This window comes from Triturus cristatus, chromosome 2_2, assembly GCF_964204655.1.
Source record: "Triturus cristatus chromosome 2_2, aTriCri1.1, whole genome shotgun sequence".
Classification (NCBI taxonomy): domain Eukaryota; kingdom Metazoa; phylum Chordata; class Amphibia; order Caudata; family Salamandridae; genus Triturus; species Triturus cristatus.
The window spans coordinates 54,126,805-54,146,092 of NC_140582.1; the positions used below are offsets into that span (position 1 = coordinate 54,126,805).

General features: G+C 43.7%; 1 protein-coding gene across 2 annotated transcripts in view; it reads right to left on the minus strand.

The window, feature by feature from the left end:
- Positions 1-219: 219 nt before the first annotated feature.
- The window catches only part of LOC146861821 (uncharacterized), a 1,143,841-nt gene continuing 1,124,772 nt past the window's right edge, over positions 220-19,288 (minus strand). For both annotated transcript variants that reach the window (XM_085643198.1, XM_085643199.1), the window contains exon 19: positions 220-375. The gene's annotated coding sequence lies outside the window, so the exon portion shown is untranslated. The remainder of the gene's footprint in view (positions 376-19,288) is intronic.

Consider the following 19,288-nt stretch of genomic DNA (forward strand, 5'->3'; position numbering starts at 1 on the left):
ATGCTCGCACAGCTTGTGGGATTGGTTATGAACTTCAATTTGTTTTCTGTTTTAAGATGCCTGCATTCATTTTTGCACCTTTGATGTTCTATCATCAGTTAAACTTGGCCTGTAGGTCTCCTAAAAGATTAAAAACATTCCTTCAAGGCACTAGGGAACATTAAACCATCTAGGCTATCCAGTAAGATGGAAATTACAGTATAGACAACAACCACGCAATTCATCAGCACAGTGAGGGAAGTTTATTATGACTGTACAGCATAAGGTGTTGTATTGACAGTTTCGTCCACAAGTGCTGATGTTGCCTTGATCTTATTTGCGATTTCTACTTATGTTGCTTGAGCTGCACAACTGCACCCACTACAGGGTCCATGTCTGCAAGAAAAAAAACAATTCAGGGTTACATATTTTTTCACAACAGTTTCCCAGGGCGAATATAACATCCCATACAACACATTTGCGTACACCTAATGCAAAGTACCTTAAAAATGCTTTAGATGAGAGGCAGAAAAGCAGTATGTTATGACCTGATTACTTACCTCTAATCTTCAACCAAAGAATTACCGTCCTATGCCCGCACGGGCCAGAGGTGAAGGAGGTGGCGGTAGGTTTTTGTAGCTCTCTGATGAGGAGGAATTGGACTCAGAAAAAATAATGTTACTTTTGTATTGCCTCATGATCTATCTTCCTCGTCCCTATTCTTGGTCACTGAAGAAACAATCACCCAACCAGTATCATATGTGGTCATAGTGAAAAATACATTCACTGTACATGCACTGGTTCCTATATTTAACAGAAAAAAACACAAAGCTTAACATAGTAAAAGAGTTAAGAAAAGGTTCTCTATCATGGGCGGTTCTGATGACTTAGAAGGAAAAGAGAAATATACCCCATTGCACTTGCCACGGCAGACCTCTATTAAAGCACCTTTCGATTGCTGCTGTTGGAGGATGCATGAAAGAACATTGAGGAGTAAAATACAAAGGGGTCAACATTTTATGGCCAAAATATCGAGAAGGTAATTGCATATAGGTAAGAATAGATTTACTTTTCTTAATACCACATCCATTTACAAGGTATACAGATGTGGAGGTAAGTAAAGTAAGCCTATGTTCACCTATATAAAATTACCTTCACAATATTTTTGCCTTAATTATTTTGACCCAGTGATATTCTGGTAGAAAACCACTGATGGCACACCCCTCTAGTTACTTATATGCATATTTGCCAGTGGGAGAGTGTTAGACCTAACAGCCTTAGGGTGGTATTTTCCAACATTTTGCCTGCCTGCCTCCTTACATTTTTCTGACCTAGTGTTTGCTGGTTTTAAGACTGTGTGCCCTTTACTACTGCTAAACAGTGCTGAAGTGCTTGTGCTCTCTCCCCTAAACATGGTAATATTGGTCCATCCCTAATTGGCATGTTTAATTTACTTACACGTTCCTAGTAAAGTGCCCTACACGTGCCCAGAACCTGTGAATTAAAGGCTGCTAGTGGGCCTGCAGCAGTGTCTGTGCCACTGACATAGGTAGCCCCTCAACCATGTCTCAGGCCTGCCACTGCAGAGCCTGTGTGTGCCGTTTACACTGCGACAAAGACCTGGCAAGTAAAACCTCTTGTCATGCCGAAACCTTCCCTTTTTTATACATATGACATACATAAGGCAGGTCTTGCATAAACCAGAGGGCAGGGTGCAACGTATTTAAAAGGACATGTACTTTTAAATTTTATATGTCTTGGTATTGAAAAACTACCAATGTTGTTATTCACTACTGCAAGGCCTCTCTCTCCCATAGAATAACATTGGGATTACCTTATTTCATCTTTTAAGTGTAATTCTCAATTGTGGAGGGATGGACTTTTCAAGTGTGTTGCCACTGTTCTCACAATTTAAATTCCCAACTGATGGTGAAGTTGGATTTTAAATTACAGTTTAGCAAATGGCACTTTTAGAAAGTTACCATTTACTTTTTTAGCCATTTGATGCCAGCTGCCTGGCTCTGTTCAGTCTGTGTTGGGTGACAGCTGGTCTTTGTGTATTCCCTCTAGACAGCCATATACAAAGGGCTCTTACGTGTGACTTCTGGATCTTCCTGGGAGAATGGAGGGAGGGACTGGACAAAGCACACCCTTACACCTGAAAGGCTGTGTTTTGCCCATAAACAAAGGGCTGCATGCCCTCCTGTAGTGAGTCTGGATCTAGGGCATGAAAGGTGGACCTCTGTGGACTTCAACAATTTCTTTGAAGCCTCCCCCACTTCAAATGCACAAATGGGTATAAGTACTGGAACTATAACATATTACATATTGCCTCTTAAGTTAAGCCCAAATCTAGGTTGTGTAGTGACTAACCCTGTCAAGGACCGAGGTTCCTACTTGGACAGGGTGCATACCTCTGCCAACCAGAAACCTAATTTCTAACGGAGAGTCATCCACTGGTAAAATGCAAACAGATTAGATGTATGTCTCTGACAGGCTGCACCAAAAAAGACAAATAATGAATGTGCCCATACCACTCACAAACTCCTTTCTTACTACACTCCGGAGCCTACTATTGTGACTTATATAGGCAGATGAACAGTCCCAAATTTGTTTGGCTGTCTTGATGCTCCTGAAGAAACTTGGCAGATTCAGTTCCCCACATTTCCATTTGTATTATCTGTCTGCACAGCGCCAGTTTGTCTATCACTGGTATCACTCTGACACATACATCCCTACGACATTTCTGAAAAAAAAATCAAGTGGCCCAAACACCCCTGTGGGCACTTCTCATATCAGGGTAACCATTAGACCCTAAAATATAACTCTCTACACCACAAGCTGGTTCTCCCGCAATACAGCTGCCCAATAACCTGTGGCTTCCCACTGCCCAAGAAAAACTGGTCCAATGCAAAATGGCCGTTCTTGCCCTTCACAAGTCCGGAGACCTGTTCCCAGACAGCCGTGCATTTTCCAGACGCGTTTCGTCATGAGTGGAGCTCTGGCCTCCTTTATGCCTTTATCCCACACCACTCCTGTCAAGCTCGGGACACCAAACTCTTCAGTGCTCAGTCTGGAGCCACAAGAATGACTTGTGCCCGGTCACTCCTAATCTTCTTGAGCACTTTGGACAGGAGTGGTATGAGCCGAAAGGCAGAAAGGAGGCCGGAGCTCCACTCGAGACTAAAAGTGAAGCCGAGTGAAACTCCAATGCGCAAAACTGCTGATTTGAGTGTTCTTGACTAAAGCATACAGATTTAACCAAGACTCTCCCCACTGCTGAAACAGCCCTTGCACCACGTGATTTGCTGGACACTGATGGCTGAGTTCATTCACCCTGGCGTGCAGAGAAACGGCCAGGTGTTGAATCACCAGGGATATGCCCTGGTATTCCAGACAAGTCCAGAGTCGTGGGTCCTCCTAACAGAGGGACCATGCCTCCACCCGTCTTGTTTGTTGCAGTACTACATGGCAGTGGTGTTACCCATGAACACCTGAACCAGCCTTCCCTTGACAGATGGTAAGAAGGTTTTTAGTGCTAAGGGATCACCTGCAACTCCACCAAGTTAATGCGGACCCCAGCTTCCACCAAAGACTAGTGTCTTCTGAGCTCCACCTCTTTCAAATGGCCACCCTATCCAAGAAGTAACGCACCGGTCACTACTCTGAGATCTGTTTGGGAAAGGTAGAGGGGTCTGTCTCTAACCCAATTGCGGTTTGTCAACCACAACTGCAGATCTTTCGCAGTTCGCTCCAAAATGCAGGTGTAATCTGGCATGATTCACCAACAGGATGCAGGCAGAAGGATATGTGACCCAGCAACCTCAGAGTTAATCTCACCTAAATCCAGGATAAAGGCTGAAACATCGGTATCAAGCCTGAATATCATGGAATCGCCGATCGGGAGGATAGGACTGAAAATGCATCATATCCAGAATGGCCCTGATGAAAGGGAACGTCTAAGAGGGAGTCAGGTGTGACTTCGGTACATTGATAGTGAATCCCAGTGAATGCAAGTGGCTCACCATAGTCTGGAGGTGGGAGACGACTGCCTGGGGTGAACCCGCTTTTAAAAACCACACATCTAGACGGGTAAGACGGGAACCCCTGAGCTGCATGTATGAGCTGCGACCACCACCATCACCTTTATGAACAACCGTGGGGCACTGGTGAGGCCAAAGGGGAGCAAGGCAAACTGAAAGTGCTTGTGACCCACCATAAATTACCTGAAGGCACACAGGCAGGGTCAGACCACCCAAATATGCTCACATGGTGTCATAAAATTCTTTTAACTGGGCGGGGGTTGCTCCTGCCCCGGAAAGTGAGGGAACCACAGAGCTGACCCAGGTACTCGCTCTGTGGAGTGGGGGCCTCGTACGCCGAGACTCCTCCGTCTCGTCGGGTGGGGGATGCAGCGAAATCGAAGCATTCTTCGACTTCTTGTGTTTCTTATAGTGCTTCTGACCTCACCACTTTGAAGATTTTGAAAGGTAAGATGAAGACTTTGATCCCCTGGAGCGGTGCTTGGACATTCCTCTCAACCGAAACCAGAAGCAGAATCAAGATTTCTGAGGAGATCTCTGAGGCACCGGATGCCAGGCTGCATGCAACTTTAAGGACCGGTCCCTAAAAGCACCATTGCCTGGAGCACGACTTTGGGTCATGGTAGTGCTCCAAGCACCAAAGGCATACGAGATGGGGGTCCATAACCAACATGGCACGGTGACAGGAGCCACAGAATTTAAACCCTGAGGTCTTTTTGGAAAAATCTTAAATAACCAAACAATCAACACAAAGTCAAAAAAAGTCTGTCAAAAAAGGACAGGGGGTAGCTCTCTTCTACGGATCTGTACTGACTGGTGCGGAAAGAAAATAACTGACTTCAGCACGCTAAGGTGGAGGCTATAATGACAACACAGACATCACAACAACAAACTCAACACCACCTACCGGCTCGCAGGGTTACTGTTAAGAAAAATCTTCTGGATCCAGACTGATGCCTGGAAGTTCACAGGTAAGGAATCTGCGTGCTAGATGTCTCTATTAGATGTAGGGAAGTCTGGAGGAAAAAGAGCAGCGAGATACAGTGGAAGGGGTGGGAACAGAGAGAGTTGAGGTAGAGAATAGGGACTGAGAGTGATAGATCTAGAGGTAGGCACAGAGAATGACAAAACACAAAGTTATGATAGAGCGGTGGACAGAGATGAAGTTGAGTGAGGTATAATGGACATGTTGAGAATGAGGTGAGGTCGGCAAAGGTGAGTTAAACAGAGATGAGATTAGGAAGGAGGATACGGACACATAGAGTTGTAGAAAAAGAGAAAAAGGGGTGAGATAGAAGAAATGAGGTGAAGTAAGGCGAGAGAAATTACTAGAAAAGGTTTTCACTTTGATTGCCATTTACTTCCTCTGAGTGCGAGGGTTGAGGCTGGAAAGGCCAGGCCTGCACAAAGTCACCAAAAATGACAGAAACTGGTGCAAAGTTTTATTTGGATTTACTTTCCTTTCCAGCGTAAAACTTGCTCAGCTTGTTCCAAAATAATTTAGTACTGATCAGAAACTGGAGGCCAGAAAAACCTTCTTGCCAACCAGGTTGAAGAACAAGGCAATGGAAAGAGGAGTAACAAAATGAACGGGAGGAAACATTGAGTCAACAAAGTTTAGTGGGCGAGCAACCATTTGGGAACAATTGTGACATTAATGGACTAACCATGGAAGTCCCTTTTATAGTGAAGAGTAGGATAATACATAATTTCAAAAGGAATCCACCACCGTGGGTTATGACAATAAGTGAGTAAACGAGTGAGAAAACATGTACATGGTGAATTAACACTGATTAATTACAAGGAATTGATACTAAACCCTGAAAGAAAAAAATATCCATTATTTTCAGCTGCAGAAGGAATTTTCTTTAAGAAAAACATGTTCAGCGGTAGATACATGTAATTTTAAGTGGCAGCGAGGATGCCATTGCATCCTCGCTACACAGCTGTAGTTTAGACCTGACCGCAGAAATGGCCCACCTCAGGAAGCTGCGAGTGGAGGGATACTGCCAAGGAAAGCCACTGAGGCACACCAGCATGCTGACTGCTGGTAAGGATTTTTTACATAACATGTGCATTTGTAAAGCGCATGTTAATGCAGAAGAGTATCTTGGCGCTGAATACCAGATGGGTATTGCTACCCAACTTAATGGTACTCATTTTATCAACCTCAGAAGGATGAAAGGCTGAGTGGACCCACCAGGATTTGAACCTGTGGCCATGAAGTCAAACACAGGTCCCTACATTAGACACATTAGTCTACTAAGCACCTAAATTGGCCAGGCCCTATACCTTAGTGTAAGAAATTGGGTTACGAGTTGAGGGGGGTGAAACTATACTCCAGCAGGACCTGCTATCCTTGTCAGAGTGAAGTCACAAGCAAACCCTAAATTAACCTGTGCTCAACACTCAGGTAGCTTGGCACAAAGCCAATGTGGCCATGTATGAAATATTTGTAAAACACTTCACACAGTAACAAAAAGAAAACACACCACAAAAAGTATACCAGATTAGAAAATCAGAATGCAGTTTAATAAATAAAACAAGACAAAAAAGACTATAGATCCAGAGACATTCAACTTCAAATATGTAAGTGAAAATAGCACCAAAAAGCACAAAGCACCCACTCTGAATATCTGATTGCACCACACTGGGACAAAGCCACTAGTTAGGGGCAACCTCAATGGAGCACGTGCTGGCTACAGGAACTCAGTTAGGCCAGTTGAACAAGAGTACCTTCAATACTGGTTGAGGAGCAATGTAAGGTCCTGCACCAATGGATGTGGTGTGAAGGTAAGGCAATGTGTTGGTCCTGGGGAACTAGAGGCTGCAATGTAAGGCCCTGCTTCATTGTCGACAAGGGAAGCTTGCGATGTGAAGGTATGTGTCAAAGATGCTCCGCTCACCAATGGTTCCAAAGAGACTGCAGGGCTTGCGAAGCAAAGTCCTGCATTGTCATCAAGGCTGCCGTCGATGGGAGGCGATGCAAGAGACTGCTTCGGTTCCAATGGGGCCGCAGGCTGCAAGGTCGATGGGGAGTCCCTGCGCTGGAAGAATCTTCTCAGCAGAGACGATGTGCTGGATCTGCTGGATCCACAGATATGTTGGAGAGTACCTTTAGGCCCAGTTCCATGGTTCCACTACTGGGGTGGCACCACTTGGCAGGGTAGAACTCACAGTTGCAGAGTCCAGGTGCTGGTTACAAGAGACTGGCCCTTGGAGTCACTCAGATGGTCCTGGATACAGGTTACAGGTACAGTCCTTCTTACCCAAGCAAGAAGGAGAGAGGTCAGTACAGTAGGCAGCAGTCATTTAAGGCAACTGTCCAGCTTAATGGCAGTCCTATCAGCAGCACAACAATTGTTCTTTCTGGCAGAGGCTTCCACAGGTCCAGAAGTGTACTGAGGAGTTGGTGTCTCAGGTCCAGTATTTATACCAGTTGCATACAAGTGGGAGAAGCTTCTTGAGGTTTCCCTTTGAAGTGCCCAGGTTTACTGCCTTTTGTGCCCTGACTCTAGAAAGTGGGTATGCAATCCTTTGTGTGAAGACAAGAAACATCCTAATCAGGTGTAGGTTGGGCTTTGCCTAACTTTTCGGCCCCATCCTGCCAGTGATAGCCCATCCTTTCACCCCTACGCTCTCTATTTTGCGCACCTGTCTAGGAGTAATACACAGCGACCAACTGGCAAGTACATCCAGTCATGTAGCCCAGAAATAGGCAGCAGCCACTATACGACAAAGTCAGGAAATGCCAACTTTCTAAAAGTGGCTTTTTCAAATAGTAACCACAAATCTGACGTCACGGTAGAAGAGGATTTTTCATGAGCTATTCACCTGCCCCCTTTTGGAATTTACAGCTTATTAAATCTACTAATGTAACTCCAATTTTATCCTATTGGAGAGGTAGGCCTTGCAATAGTGAAAAACAAATGTGAGAATCTTTCACTATCCAGACATGTAAAACTTAAACGTATTTATCCTACTTTTTAAATACATTGTGTTGTGAGGATTATAAGGGCCCAAACACAAATGCTCCCATTTTACATTTTCACATTTATCGTTGACATCTTTTTAGGCGATTGCCTTTTAACACAGTTTGCTTAAATGAGCCAATGTGCTCAGAGAGTGTTTTGCTTACAAATGTATTTCTTCATAGGCATATTATCACATCACTGTACATCTTGTCCAAATTCTGGGTACACTGAGCATACCACCCTTGCATTTGTAGTCCATTAGGAGACATTGCTGAATCGGATCACTGACAGAATATCAACAACAACAATATCGACCTACAGAAATATCGGGACATAAATATCGTTGCCAAAAATATCAACCTCCTATCTTCATAATCCTAAGTACAAAAATATCGGTTTTTTTATATGTATAAAAAATAATGTAAAATAAATTAAATAAATTTAACTTACAAAAAATGATTTAGATTTATTTGTAAATGTTAACAATTATAAGTAATACATTTAAGCATACATATATAAATGTAATATATACATTTACTTAAAAAGAATGAAAAAATAATAATTTTAATTAATTTTTAAATGTTATAAAGATATAAAAAATTGTAATAAATATATGTACATACACCTGTAACACAAAAAATAATTACTTTTTTTAAAATTAAAATATAAAAATATTTGATATTTTTTAAACCTATATTTTGCCCCACATTGAAGGCAACAGTAGAAAAAGTGTTGGAGAGCGGAGGTGTAAAATTTACTATTCCCACTACAGCAAGTGCAATAGTAGAGAAAGTGTTGGATAGCGGAGAAGTAAAAATTACTATTCCCATTCCAGCGAATGCAACGGTAGGGAAAGTGTTGGATAGCAGATAGGTAAAAATTACTAGTCCCACTCCTGCGAATGTCGCAGTAGGGAAAGTGTTGGTTAGCGAAGGATCGAAATTTACTATTTCAACTCCAGTGAGTGCAACAGTAGGGAAAGTGTTGGATCGCGGTGAGTGTTGGTGGCCAAGAGCCTCAAGCAATGTGGGCAGAGGTATCTTTATAACCAATATGAGGTAAAGAAGTGACAAACTTTGCAGTTTGAACACATTAGACAACCCCAATCTGATTATGATTGAAAGATTGGAGTCCATGGTTACCCCTAGATTCCCCACTAGGGTTGATTTGTTTTGTGGGGGCCAGGCTACTAAGGCCATATTGTTCATGGGTTGTGTTTGATCCTTTTGCCGCACATGAATATTTCGATTTGTGACATGTTTATTTTGCGGTGGCTCAAGATCATCATTTATGTGACCTCCTGAGGCAAAGCTCATTTAAGTATGAGTCAGTCAGATGGGTTTTCATACTTAAATAGAATTTGAGTATTATCTGCATAACAGTAATAGTTGAGGTTGAAGGAAGAGATTAGGTCCAGTGGAGAGCCAAGACAAGTGTTATAGGGATGGTAGAACAGTTAGGCACATTAGTTGTAAACTGAATTAAGCAAACTGAATGGATACAGTGAGATGATCTGTCTGATAGAAAAGATGCAATGTGCTTTAGTTCGCTCCTTGCAGTCTGATGTTGTCAAGTCTCTGTAGAAGCTGGACATGAGGACCAGTATCAAAGGCAATGAAGAGGTCATGTAATGAGCATGTTGATACTCCAATGAAGATATTTGTCTTAAAGCATATCTTTTAATCTTTTTGACTAAAATAGTCTGTTATTGGCCGCAAGTAAGAAGGATCTCTTGTTTCTAGTCATTTTTGTTTTATAATGTGTTTATGTAAGACAGTATGAGTTCCTTTATTAGCATACCTGTTTTCAAGGAGTTCTTGACAGTTCTAGACAGATTGGCTACAAAGCTATTGAAGATTACACTGTTCTTCTAGTGATTCTGCTGGCTACAAGAGTATTCAGCATTGATGAATTCTTCTGTGGCTTGGAAGGTTAAAGTTGAATAACTGTAGTTGCTTTTATGTTTTGTTATCTGTTGAATTGAGCTATGCTGCTAGAATTGTGGTTGAGCAGTGGGAATGCAAGAATGAAGACTGACACTGGTGGTTGGGAAGTAGTTCAGGCATGTCTTGCAGACAGCAAGGGCCAGTGGTGTGAAGGCCTTTTTACTGTGTTGCAAAGTAACCACTGTTGCATTTACAAACCACACAACATGACTACTAGCATGTCGCTGTGTCCCTGTGTCCCTGTCTAAATAGCTACCTATCGGCTGCTCAACACCTAGTGACCCAGAAGTGGGTCTAATGCCTGCCATGTGCTCCCACCGCCAGTATCTGTATTTGCCAAAGAACTAAAGGCTACCAGTCTAGCTGCCCATCATGATTACAGCTTACTGAGATCAAGGGGCATTTCTGTACCCACCACATCTCATCCCAGAAGTGGGGGGGATTGGAGACACTTGCTGCCAAAAGGACATGGAGACCTGTGTTGTGGTGAGACTGTATCAAAGGGAGACTATCGAACTGAGAGCAAGCATTATTGAACTGGAATATCTGCGTCCAAGCCTTGATTCATGTTTTTCAAAATGATCTAACCTTAAGGGGACCTGCCTAGATTCACAAGAGGAGGGACTACAAGAGGAGGGACTACTGGGTAACGGGAAAAGGAGGGCATTATCCCGAGGCACAGTAGCTCATGAGCCAATGTATGTTATTGCACCTACTGCTGATACCTATGTGGCATTCCATTTAAAGTTAGTTCTCTTCTTATCCAAGTTAAGCACTTCACTGGGCGAACAAACTGTTCTGCTGGGTGGTTGAGTTGTGAGTTTGTACACCTCCCACACTACCTTGCTGAAAAGCCTGTGTATCTGCTTCCCATCGATACCACTGAGACTACAGTGCAGCAGAGGATGTACTTGACCCAGTTTGCACAGCCATAATAGGATGGATTCCTGGATATCAGAGGCAAACAATCCCAGCCCCAAGAGAGAGGTCTTGTAGCCCATGATTTCCCAATGCCCCCCTGAAAGGGTCTGACATGTCTTCTAATAGAAACGGTATATATTCAAACTGAACGATGCACTGTGTGACACCTAACTCTATACAGTCACTGCAATTCACCTAATACTACATTTTTAATAGGAGTCAAGGGCACAATGGGTGCAGAAAGGAATGGTACAAAATTATTTCCACTAAAGACAAAGTAAAGGAGTGAGAACATCGTTATTTTTATTTAAACTAATAGTATCATTAAAAACACTTCACTGATTCTGGATACGCACTAGTTCTCCCCAGCCCATGATATAACTCCATGACTAATTGATGAAAAGTTAATGTACCTGTATAGTGCTTTGAATTATTTTTTTGCGCACCTTCATTGATGTATTTTATTACTTATGAGACTTACTTTGTTTTGCGTCCCCTTTTTAGGATTGGCGAGACAATGCAGCTACCGCTAGAACTTGTGTGATCAACAGAAAAAGACCTATGAGGGGGACAACTAAGAGAAGGCGTTGGCTTCACCCATGTTGGTTACCTTTAGTAAAGCACTTGATTGGACAGACACTATGTGCTGCTGCAAACAAACAGGGCCCGATTCACAAAGTAAAAGTTGACCTGAAGTATAAGTTTAGACCTGACGTCTAAGGGTCCAATTCACAAAGTATAACTTGGACTGGAAGTCTAAGTTTACCTTTGTGAATTGGGCCCTTAGACTTCTGGGGCCGTATTATGGAAGTGCCCTGGGGGTGCAACGGGTGTTTGAGCCTGCTTCGCGCACCCCTGGGGCACTTTGGTATTAGAGAAGGCTGTGTGTCCCCTTCCGTAATACAGATAGCGCCGGCGCACATAAAGTTCCAGCACTATCTTCAGAGGTTGTTTCCTCTGGAAACAAACTGTCCTTTAAAAAGAGACTTAAAACATGGCTGTTCCCCTAATCTCTGTACAAGATATCTTCCAGTCCTGTTTCATACCAGCGCTGGGATGCCTGCGGGTAGCCATGCGCTTTGCAAATCTCTAAACCTCAGTTGCATGGGGGCGTGGCCCCATGTAAATGAGTGAATCCCTTTTCCTCTGTGCCCGCGCAGTATTACATATGCGGGAGAAGAGGCAAAGAAGCTGTCAGGAGGTGCATTGCAGTGCACCACCTAAGAGGTAGCACACTATCAGTGCACCCCCTGATTGCAGCCCCCTAAAGGGAGGAAAGGGGGTCCCATGGACACCTAGACATCCCCTTGAAAGTGGGTACAGTCACTCACTACACCTGCCTACAAGGGGATCTCTAATCCCCTTTTAAAGTGCAGGCAGGTCCCTGCCTGCACAGTGAAACACAAAGCAGCCTCAAAGCGGCTGCTCTATTTTTCACCTGAATGCGCTGCCCTCAGAGCACCATGAGTTTGAGGCTGCCCTGAGGGCAGCACATTCCATGTAATAGGGCCAATTTTCCCTGTTTGCACCTGTTGCATCTGTTTTTAAGGTGCGCCAGGGCAAACAGAGAAAGTGTGCCCTTTACATAATAGTGCCACAGGTCTGAAGTCACCTTTGTGAATTGGGCGGGTAGACTTCAGGTCTAAATTTGGGGACATATTTACAATGCCCAGGCTAATGTGCTGCATAGCTAAATACATATAAGGTCCCAAAGGCGAAACCAATTGCATTGCAAATTCTTGTTTTCACAGTTAACAATGCCAGTGCATAGATCAGACACGTGTCAGGTAAAATAGCAAGCTTGTTTATCTTTCAAGCTTGTGGAGATAAACAAAACTGTAAGCCCGCCAATTTCCATTAAATACAAGGTGCGCCGTGCAATAAAGGTAACCAATTTTGTCGGTCAAAAAGGGCACAAAGGGTCAATTGCACACACCTAAAAGCGTTGTGTTTGCAAACATGTTAAAACAGGCCACAAGTTGAAAAGGCTAAGTAATTCAAACGAAGGATAGTAGCGGCAGCTTTTCAAAAGTCGGGTCAGCTGCCGTTACACAGTCCAAGGTTGGTCAGATGTTCTCTCCCAAATCTAGCGCTAGTCCACAATGAGTGCCAAGGAAAATGATCTGCAATAAAGTGCAAAGTACCGGAAAAGAATTTGCAGAAACGACACCTGAAAAGTACTTGACCGGTGGCTTATATCACACAGTGCATGGGGCGACATTAAGGCAGTGATTAATATGTAAAACAAATAAATGCCAGGGCTCTCCTCAGGAGGCCACTGCAGCGTGCACCACACACTGCCCCTGCCATGCTGCCAATGATAGAACACAACTACTAACCATCACACTCCTACAAGTGTGACAAGCTGAACTATGTCAGGCCCCCAAAGCTATAAGATTGGCTTGGGCGGCAGGTAATAGTAATTTAAAACATATATTGAATTAATAATTAACTGTTGTTGTGGTCACCTCTGAATTAGCCAGAGAGTACCCTCTTGTGGCAGACTGTCACAAGCACCAGTGCTGTAAATTAAGTGCTGGTGCCCAGCACTGGAGACCACTGGCTCAAATTAAGCACTGCATTAAGGTGACAGCAACATTTCACCATGAACAGTGTGTGTCAGCGGTAATGACTGAGAGCAAAGTGCAATGATTTAAAGGGCAACATAAGTACGATCACATTTCATAGATAGGTGAGGAAGTTAACTAGTAAAAAGTTATACATTTACAGTAGCCAATTACTAAAGTTTCATGGGTGCTGCAAATAAAAAGCAGGCATTGCTTCAGGGGTGCGCACTGCGTTTTCTTAAAACATCCAACCATTCAGAGTTTGAATGCACCTTTATAGGGGGACACCGATGGGCGATCCATTGTGTTGCTCATGCTTGTACTACTCAGGGCCCCCCAGGCAGCAGAGGTGTTTTTTAGCTGCTAAAGCAGCAAACTTAACAAACAACATTTTCAAAGCCATGTTGTCAGGGTTAAGGGAGTCAAGGTAATCGATAATGGCGCACCGGCATGAGCGAGGACCCATTTTGTTCCATTCCCACTTCAGGAGAAATTTTTGTTCTTCAAATAAAACCTGGGCGCTGAAGAAGATATATTCAAAAGATTCATCATGCAGTCCACACCCCCTGCATGTTGTTGATTCTGAATGCTGGCCCTCCTCACTAAGGGGCTTATTTACAAGCCCCTTGCACCGCCGGTGTGATGCACTGGCGGCTCATTTTGCTGCCCCATATTTACAAGTACAGGAAAGCCACCCTGCGTGGCTTTTCCTGTCCTTCTAAATACGGCCCCTTTACGCACAGAACTTTGCGTGAAAGGAGCATTCCATGGGTATTGCTGTGGGTGTTCCCACACAACACCCCTGGGACCTGACACATTTCCAGATTTACGAGAAATCGTTAACCTGGAAATGCGTCTGAATGCGACGCCTCCCCAGGGGAGACGTAGGGAGGCACAACGATGAGAAATGTATTAATTTCTCCGAATTTTTTCCCTCTTTCTATGCTTGCGGCATTCTGCAGCACACATAGAATGAGGAAATCATCTCTTATGATTGTTTATGTGCAGGAAGGTGTCCCTCCATGCACATAAACAATTATTAAAAAATATGTTGTTTTCAAGTTCCATGTGTAGGAATGCAGCACACATAGAAGTTGACAAACGCCATTTCAGATTGTTTATGTGCAGGAAGGGACACCTTCCTGCACATATACAATCATCTCCTTGACGCAGGCATCCTTACACCATGATACAAGGGTGACTGCATCAGCGCATGGCAGCTAATTGTGAGCCAGCGTAGGGGAGAGTAAAGGGATCCGTCATATCCTTGTAGATATGACACATCCCTGTGCTTTGAAAGTGCTGCAGGCTGGCACAGCCAAAAGGCTGGCAGTGCCGCGCTGTGGCACTTTCTTGTAAATGAGGCCCATAGTGTTCTAGAAACAGCCATTACCCTAGTCTGAGGGCCAAGAATCTTACTTCTTTATGTTTTGAATACATGCAGGACAGATAGGGTGCGGGGGCGCATGTCTAAAGGAATTAATAACAGCCCACGCATCCTTACGCTTTGCTGAAACGTCCATATCAGCCTGACGTGAAAGGAAGGAAGTGCACACATTTTGTAATACAATGCTAAAAGCTATGTATAGTGCCTTGTGGGAGGCTCAAAGCTCTCTGGCATTCAAAGTACTAAGACAGTCCTCAAAATACAGATGATGGGGTTGTCTCGGGCCACCAGTTTGACAGAGATTTATGAAAGCTCCAGCTCTAACCACTGGCTAAGCCAGGAGGCCCAATTCCAGCCAGATCTGAACAGCTCCAGACAAAGGGCAAACTTGTATATCTTAGTGACAAGTTTATTCAAGAGTATGCTATCCCTCTCCAGTAGGAGTCTGCTGAAATAGGACAACGATGGAATACTTTTTGCCCTCGTTATGTTCAGGAGAGAGGGAAGACTTGGCCCCCCAACAAACTTTGCTCTTTTGAAAAAAGTGTCTGAGGAGCTAGAGCTTTGGTTTTGACTTCCTTCATTTGCCGGACAAAGGTGCACCTTGTGTCAATAATGACCCACAGGAATTTACATGACTGCTCCTTCGTCATCCGGTTGCCATTAGGTGGCAGCAGCTTACTTGATGGGTTTCCTTCCCATTGTTAATATTTTAGTTTTCCTTAAGTTAACCTCCAGACAGTTGACAATAGTGTAGGAGTGCAGCACATTTAGCAACCGCTGCAGCCAACTCTTGTAAAGCTATACAAGGCTAAATCATCATAAAGCCAGTTTGCTAATGTGTTCACCGCCTATCTTAGGGTAATGGCTGTTGGTGATGTCAAGGGTGCTGACATCCCCACCCTGATTTACCCACAGTGATGTTGCAATCTTTCTGGATACCAGGATCCGTTGCCCAGTTTGATGCATACCCATGTGTTAGTGTGTATCTGAATGATAACCTTCAGGAGTTTTCATGGAATGCTCCAATGTACCAAAGTACCCCCCTTGGAACACGTTGAATACTGCCTTGAAATCAACAAATTAGCACTGCAATGAGGCTTGCAAAGTGATTGGCCTTTCAGATAGCATGGATGTGGTTAAAAGATTTGTCATGATGCTAGTTTTTTCAATGAACCCAGTTTGGTTGTTCAGGATTAGCCTCCTAGACGTCCTTCAGCAATAGACTGTTCAAAGAGTGTTTCTTCATTGTCCAGAAGCGCTATCAATCTATAGTTGTCAGGATCAGATTTGGAGACTCCTTTGCAGATAGGTTGGATACGGTCAGCTGAATTACCTCCTATGTGAGCTACAGGGACACAACAAACTTCACAGTCCTCCTTGCAATGGCCCAGCTGACCTGCTACCACTGGACCTGCCGTTAGACTCACCTGGGCCCTGCTAACCTGCTGAAGTGAGACCCTAAGCCTCAAGAGGTGCCAACCCGGGTCATGGACTCTTGACTGGCTTCAGAGTGTACTTTCCCTGGAACAAAATGATGTGAAACCCTGAGGTTTGGGCTCTCTTGATAGTGAAAGGGACTCTGTGTGCCAAGAATCCGCCCCCCCCACAACGATGGCCAACCTAACGCTCCAGTGAATCCTGCTCTTTTCGCCTACAACTACAGTCCATGGTGACTGCCAATATAAGACCTGCACTTCACACTACAGTGACAGCAGCTCACGAGGACTACCAGCATGAAGCTACAGCAACAACCTCTCAAAGAACCCCACCAGCTCATCATGCTACAAGGACGATTATTGGCAATGCTCAGCCTGCTTCTCATGAACTCCTCCACCACAAACTGGTCCCTGTATTTTACCCAGGCTTCATCTCAGTCGGCTTAAACTTGTGAATTCCCCCCATACTAGTGCGACCAGTTGACCACAAGTGGCCGACCAGTTGACCAGGAGTGGTACTTTGTGCTTTTAGGTGCTATTTTTACTTAAAACTTTAAAATGCTTATCTATGGCTATACTGATTGGAGTTCTGGTATTCTAGTATGATTTTATTTATTAAAATGTACTCTATTCTGAATTGGTTTAGCGTCTTACTTGTGTTGTGCTATCACTTTATTACAGTTTCTGTGCTGCATAAATGCTTAACACATTACCTCTAGGTTAAGCCTGACTGACTTCCTTTGTGGCAAGCTCAACCAGATGATTAAGCACAGGTTAATTTAGTGATTTTTGTGGTCCACCTGGACAAAGGTTGAGTTGTTGCAGTGGCAGTCGGCAACAATAGTAAGTGGTGAGGCAAGCAAACTGGCACTGAGAGACGCAAGCACTGCCTTTAGGCTCATTGCCAAAGCTCCCAATCGTTGCTTGTTATAAACAGTGTTTACAATGAGTGACCACTGAGGTCTCTGGAGTTGAGGCTGAAGGCAGTGTGATTTTTTCAGAGTGCCTATCAGTAGATCAAAGAGGTGCCACTGCCGACTCCAGCAAAATTAAAGGCTTGACACACATGCTATAAAGAGTCACCAAATTGATGTCATAAACTACAATAACATTTTAAAGTTAAACTTTAAATTTACCTTTCAAACGTTAATGCAGTGGATACCATCCATTCAGTTACTATTTACACTGTTTCAATATATGAAATAAAAATTAAATCTTTACTTACCTACTGCCTGCACATCATCTGGTCCTGGTGTTCTCCCCCAGTCGTATCGGGCCCAAGAACAAACCCCCCTAACCAATACAGACGCTGCTCTGATGCTGTTAATCAGCATGAGAGAAGCGCCCATATTGGTTGGAGCGGGTTGGCTCAGCACTCTTTCAGGCACTGTTTGCCTTTGCCTTCTTGGAGAGGTTTAAAGTGCGCATGTCAGGCTGGCTGTCGTAAGACAACAGACAAAAGTGACATGCACATTTTAAACTGCTTTAAACTCCTCTCTGCTGCCAATCTGCAGCAATGGCCCTGCCCTGGCCTCACAGCTCAGGCTGCCAGAGGAAAAAATAAAATGGTAATAAACTGTGTTTATTACAATTTTTTAATTTTGCTTCACCTGCAGGGGGGGGGGGATGATGCTCATTAGGCCATAAGGAGAAACCACCGCTCACCAACTTATTACCCACATTCTTATAAATCGCTTCCATCAAGAGACTTCAGCAGGCCAGGCAGATGTTCAAATTATGTTTCATGTAATTTCCGTAGTTTGCTTCCTTTCACATTATGTGCTTGGACATACAAATCAGGGGAACTTCATCTAGCATTGGGCCAGATGCACGAGCCTTACAATTTGTGAGTCACAAATTGTGTTGTTGTGCGTCCTGCAACGTGCGACTCGCAAATTGGAATTTACAAGTGTCTCAGGCACTGTTTGAAATTCCTAATGGGGTCACAAATTGCCTGCCTCATTAATATTCATGAGGCAGGTGCAATTTGCGAACTCATTGGGAATGGCTAGCACTCCCAGGGATAGTGGACAGCTGGGGTCATCAGACCACCATGTCTGTGACTGCTTTTTAAATAAAGCAGTATTTTTAAAAAAATGCGGCCTGTTTTCATTAATGGAAAACGGGAAGCATTTAAAAAAGAAAAATGAAACTTTACTTTTTCATTTTTGAAGAGTAGGTAGTGGTCCGAGGGACCACTACTGCCTGCTCTTAAAAAATATTTTCAATGTCAGTCACAAAGGGAAAGGGGTCCCCTGGGGACTCCTTCCCATTTGCAAGTGGCTTACCACCCATTTGAAATAGGTGGTAAATTGCGAGTGTTTTACCGCAAAACAAATCTTACATTGATGTGCAAGTCACTATTAGAAAGGGACGCCCTTGGCATGCCACTTCCTAATAGCGAGTTGCAAACCCTATTTTGCGAGTCGTTAATAGGTTACCGACTCCCAAAATGGGGTATGTAAATAGGGCAGACCTATTTTGCGGTCGCAAACGGGCCGATTTCCAGTTTGCGACCGCAATAACGGTCGTACATCTGGCCCATTATGTGTTATAATATTGGAAAGTTTAGAGGAAAACAAAACTGCAACAATTTATCAAATGAGACCTTTAATTAGAACATGTATATGCTTCATCCAAGCAATTAGACGATTCGTCAATTTTCATAAACCTTTCCTCGAGAAATATTGTTTAGCACCCTGCGTGAGGCTTATCAAGGGGTATATCACGCTAAATATAGGTCATTATAAACAACGTGATATTATACACATTGAGCCCTGGCATCACTATTTTTTCCAAAAAACAATTTAAGACAAAAGAGCACTTTCTAATACTGAAATTCGTTCTCTCCAAGGACAGGAAATCCGCTTCCATCCTCGTGCATTTTTGTGGGAGCATGGGGTGTCAGATATGCATCACATAAAGGCCCAAGTGAACTTACGTTGTGTGTCTGAAACCTTTGACCAACCCTCTCCTTTTAGCCGAATGGCACTCTACATTTTTGGGACGTATGGCTGCACTTTCACATAGGT